The sequence below is a fragment of the Vigna umbellata genome, chromosome 7 (assembly GCF_029865625.1).
Source record: "Vigna umbellata cultivar VRB3 chromosome 7, Vumbellata_1.0, whole genome shotgun sequence".
Classification (NCBI taxonomy): domain Eukaryota; kingdom Viridiplantae; phylum Streptophyta; class Magnoliopsida; order Fabales; family Fabaceae; genus Vigna; species Vigna umbellata.
This window is the reverse complement of record NC_142171.1, coordinates 2567147-2573146: the sequence shown is the minus strand read 5'-3', so window position 1 is coordinate 2573146 and position 6000 is coordinate 2567147.

Genomic DNA, 6000 nt, shown 5'->3' with positions numbered 1-6000 from the left:
TTTACTAAAAAACCCTTGTTCTCAAACTCACTCTCAAGTCAATGCCGAATTCGAAATTCAAATTTTAAACCTTCTCAAACAAAATAAAAAAAAAAGCTATTTGTTTTTCGATGAGTAAAATCTTGGGATTTTGAAATTTGAGTAGTGGGACTGCTTACCAGGTTCAAAGATTGGTGATGATTTTTCATGCTGGCTCTTGAGATGCGAAGTGGTGGTGCTGATTTGAAGTTTGCGATTTTGGATTTTAGGGTTTATTTGCAGGTTCGATTTGCGGCTAACCGCGGTCAACTCACGTTTCAAGGGTTTTCCTTTTGTCTAGTTCTTAATTTCTTATTTGCAGGTTGGATAGTGAAGAAGGTGTGAAGGGTTTTTCAGCCCTTCCATTTTGGTGGATCCTCTCATCAAGATGCCACTCCACAGATCCTCCTCCCAAAAAAAGAGGCTTTTTCACACTGCAGTCACTGCCTCTGACTCTGTCTACAACACGTGGCAGTGCAGAGTGATGTACTTTTGGTACAACAAATTCAAGCATGGACCCCAATCTGGGATGGGAGGCTTCACTCAGATCCTTCATTCTGGGAAGCCTGACCAGTTCATGGATGAGATCCCCACCTTTGTTGAGGCCTTTACTTGATGAGATGGATCAGGTTTTGCTTTGCTTCTTGCACAATTATGTTTTTTAGGTTCTGTTGGGTGTTTTTTGTTGTGTTTCCCTGCTGTCACTGCGGATATTATTCTTATGAAGTTAAAAAAATTGAATTTTTTTAAATGGGGAGGTTCAATTTCGGAATGATTGAAAAATCTTATGAATTTGTGGGAATGGTATAACATTGTAAAAGGTTTTTAACTGTTTTCGACAACATGCACTAGTGCAATAAGAGGAAATGACACCGGTTATTATTGTTTATATGCACCAGTTCTACGACCGAGGCATATACGAACGAGGTAAAAAGGGGTAGGTTTTATGACTCGGTTATAAACCGAGGCGTAAAGGGATAGGATTACGTCTCGAGTCACTGTAACCGATGTCATAAGGTTTTGGTTTTTTTTTATTAATCCCCTGCTATACTCTCCCACCGTTTCGAAGAGTCCATGAAAGAGTCCCCATCACTGAAAAATTGAACAACAAAAATGTCTCTGGATCAAGAACAAAACCAAGAACAAGATTGACAGTGGAGGATTTTATTTGAAAACGGTGTTTCCAATGTCTCTAGATCCAAAAAGAAGACAGAGAACAAGATCTAAAAACCCAGGACAACGCGGCATGGCGGCAACAGAGACGGCAGCGGGGAGGCAGCAGCGGTGACGTTGTGGATGCAGCGGGGAGGCAGCGGCGGTGGATCTGGAGCGGTGGATCTGGAGCGGCAGATCTGGAGCAGCGGATCTGGAGCGGCAGATCTGGAGCAGTGGATCTGGAGCGGCAGATCTGGAGCAGCGGATCTGGAGCGGCGGATCTGGAGCGGTGGATGAAGATGAAGATACAGAGGAGGCGTGAGCACTGGCGCGACGACGAAGGAAGGAGGCAGGCAAGACCATCGGCAGCACAATGACCGGCGCGGCGATGCAAGGAGTGACAGAGGAAGAATGGGAGTGCACGACGAAGAAGATGTTGCACATAGGAATGGGACAGCACGAGAGGGAAGAGGAAGCTGCTGAGCGATGAAACGTGTTAAGGTCAGAAAATGAAAGCTATACCCGAAGTAATAGCATATGGCACCGGTTAAAATCTACACCCGAAGTCGAAACGTGTATAGGCATTGGTTTTGTAGCCAACCGAGGCAATAGTGCTTTTCAAAAGGCTGTCAGTCTGATTTACAGTGTTATGTGCAGAGGTATAGGTCTCGGGTCATCCAGTAACCGAGGCAATATCTGCATTCTGCTTTGGGTCATCCAGTAACCGAGTTATATAAGTTTGTATACTTCGGTTTTTGTTTAACCAAAGCGTATTTGGCGCGTTACTAGTGATGGTAATATGTTGACTTTTGTTTTTTGTAATTTCAAGTGGTTGGGTTGTGTTTCTCTACCGCAATGACTATGACTATTCAGAAAAAAAGAACGAACTAATTAAGGCGCAATTTGGGATTTAAGGTTTTTCTGACTTTGGTTTGAGTTTACAGATTGACGAATATGGAGAAGAAGGTTCCTGGTGGGTTTTATTTTTGGTGGCGCGTTTTTTGGTTGGGTTAGAAGAAGATGGTGGATCCAACGAGGTTGACAGTGGAGAGGGTCTACAACACATAACCCATTTAATTTAATACACAATGTCACGTCATTTAAAAAAAGACAGAACAGCATCTCTTAACGCTGTTTGTCAAAACTTAACAACGGAGAGGGCAAAATTGGCTCAATTTTAGAAGTATATGGACCAAATTTTGACAGTTTAAAAAGCAAGTACCCACTTGAGATTTCTCAACAAATATGAGGGCGATTTGAGGGTTTAAACTTATTTTATTATTATAATTATATTTTTAATTTAAAAATTATAATAAAAAATTATTTATATAATATTATTTATAATATTTTTATTTCAATAATTAAATTTTATTTTATCTATATTTGTAATTTTATATACACATTTATTTTTATAATTTTATTCTTTTAATTACAACTTTTAAAATTTAAATAATTTATAAATATTTTAAAAAACTAAGAAAACAAATATAATACTTAGTTTACACTGATAATAATAACTTATAAATAATCATAATAGCTTAAATATAATACTTAAGTTTACACGGATATCGATAATAATAACATATAAATATTGTCACATTCCAAAATAACACAACAATTATGAAAACAATTAATATAGAAAGAGAAAAAGTTGAGGCATTGCAGGGAAAGCAAAGGAGAGAGAAGAAAAACTGCATATTCTTTCACCACATTAGTTGGGAGTTAATTTTGTTTCTGACAATTGAACGGAAGGCACTTAATTCATACAATTTTTATAACTTTGGGACCCAATGTATGCACTTTTAAAATCAGGTACTAAAATTAAAACTAATAAATAATCATAATATAAAACTTATGAAAAAGACCATAAAAAAAACTTGGGATTCTTGTTGGTGGAATACACGACAAACTATTTAGTTTGGTTCATACTCATTTAACCAATAAGTTAAGGGAATTGAGTTCGATTTGACCCACATTGAAAAAACATGAATTTTTTTCAACATAATGGCTCATGCCTAAGATGAACTAGATTCATTAACGTATTAGAATCAATTTTAACATGTCTACATTTTGTACGCCCAATTTTGAAATGCTTATTAAAAAAAATATAGAAAACACACTGAAATTTTTATCTTATAAAATAACTATTTTCAAATGTATAAAACAATATAAACCGTAAACTAGAAAAACCTAACAAACAATATAAACCGATTATTGTGTTTAGACAGTAATCTAATATAGTATTTTGGTTCCAATAGCCTCCTCTCAAGCTGGATGGTGTATACTCACTAATCCAAGCTTAGGGACGATGGATCTGAACCGTACACGATGGGAGAACTTGGTGAAGATGTCAACCAATTGTTTATCCGAGCGAACTTGAAGGAGATGTGGAAGATTAGCCTGTATTCTCTCACGAACAACATGGCAATCGAGCTCTATGTGCTTAGTCCTTTCGTGAAAGCTCTGGTCATGAGTTATGTGCCTTGTTGACTTGTTGTCACAATAGAGAGCAGAAGTCCATGCTTCCTGAATTTGAAGATCTTGTAGGAGATAGTGGTCCCATAGTATTTCGCATACAGTAGTTGCTAGAGCCCGATATTTTGCTTCAGTGGAAGATCTGGAAACAGTGTTTTGGTTCTTGGATTTCCCTGAGATGAGGGATGTTCCAAGGAAGATGCAAAACTCTGTAGTAGACCTTATAGTATTGGGACAGGTTGCCCAATCTGAGTCACTGAAGGCCTTTAGGTGTATTGGAGAGTCAGCTGCAAAAAATAATCCCTCCGAAGGCTTAGATTTTATGTACCTAAGAATATGTTGCACAACCCGATAATGATAGTTAGTGGAGGATTGCATAAACTGACTTAACAAATTAATAGAGAAACACAAATCAGGTCTAGTATTGGTGAGATAGAGCAACTTCCCTATCAGTCTTCGATAGGAGCTAGGATCATCCAAGTGGTTGTCCATTTATACAATGAGCTTGTATCACTTAGAAAGGGGGTAGAACATGGTTTGCATCCCAGCATTACTATTTCCTCAAGGATGTCTAGACCATATTTCCTTTGACACAAATGAATCCCTTTCTTAGATCTGGCCACCTATAAGCCTAGGAAGTATTTAAGCTCTCCCAGATTCTTTATTTGGAATATGTTATGCAAAAGAGTCTTCATGTGGTTGATTTCTGTCAAGGAATTCCCTGCCAATATGATGTCATCTACATAGACAAGTAGGGCTTTGAAATATGTATGTGTCTTTTTGGTAAAAAGTGAGTGATCAGACTTAGATTGAGTATAGTTGGTAGAAATGAGAAAAGAGGATAATTTTTCAAACCATTGTCTACTGGCTTGTTTTAGTCCATATAGAGACTTAGTAAGCCTGCAAACCTGACCATTTTCATGGACATTAAGACCAGGTGGTGGCTCCATGTAAACTTCTTCATTTAGGTCCCCATGTAGGAAAGCATTGTCCACATCAAGTTGATGTAGAAACTAGTTATTTGACACTGCAAGAGCAATGAGTAATCTAACAGTAGTGAGCTTGGCAACAGGGGAGAAGGTGTCCAAATAGTCTATCCCTTCTTGTTGGGTATAGCCTTTTGCTACCAGGCGAGCCTTATGTCTTTCTATAGTGCCATCAGCCTTGTATTTAGTCTTGTACATCCATCTACAACCAATTGGGAGTTTTTTCGTGGAGGCTATTGTGCTAAATACCAAGTATTATTGTCCTATAAGGTCTTGATTTCTCTTTGCATAGCTTCTACCCATTCATACATGTTTTTGGCTTCATTATAAGAGTGAGGTTCATTATTTGCAGTGATGGCCATAGTATACTTCAAGTGTTTTCCTAACAAAGATTCACGGGACAATAGATCAGAAATGGGACAAGGGGTTTTAAAATTGTTTTTCATAGATAAGGATTGATTGAACTGATGCACATAGTCATTTAGATACCCTAGAGCCCTTCTAACTCTGTTAGATCTCTGCAACTATGATTTTGTTCACTATCAGCCGTGTTGTCATTGTTATTGTTGTCAGTGGCAGTTTGTTGTGTCTTCCTTTGATCATTTGTGTCTGTTTCAACATGTCTCTCATCATCAATTGAATTGTAGTTACCTAGAAGATCATTAAGAAAAGTAGTTTTGTCTGCTTCTTTGTCATTGATTTCTCTGCTGCTTTACTGGTCTTTGTAGGGAAAAATGTCTTCTTAAAAGACAACATTTCTACTTATGAAAAGTTCTCTAGTGTTGATGTCAAGAACAATGTAACCTTTGACACCACGCTTGTAACCAAGGAAAATTCCCTTCCTAGCTCTTGGGTCAAGCTTATTTCTACTGTTTTCAAGAGTGGAAGCAAAGCATAAGCACCCAAAGGTTTTCAAATTCAAATAAGTGGGAGGAGTATTGTAGACAAGGTCATGGGGAGTTCTGTTATTAAGAATGGGGGAAGGTAACCTATTTATGAGGTAAACTGCATGACTGAAAGCATAGGATCAATAGGCATTAGGCATATTAGATTGAAAAAGGAGACTACGGGTCACATTAAGGATGTGTTGGTGTTTACACTCCACAACAAAATTTTGTTCAGGAGTTTCATCACAGCTATTTTGATGGTTCATGCCATACAAATTATACAAGTTAACACAATTAAATTCAGGACCATTATCTGACCTAATAGTTTTAATCGTTTAATCAAACTGATTTTTAATTTTAACAATAAAGGTTTGCAATAAATCTCTAGTTTGGCCTTTATTGTTCATTAAAAAAGTCCAGGTATGTCTGCTATAGTCATCAACTATAGTAAGAAAATACTTATGACCATGAATAGAAGA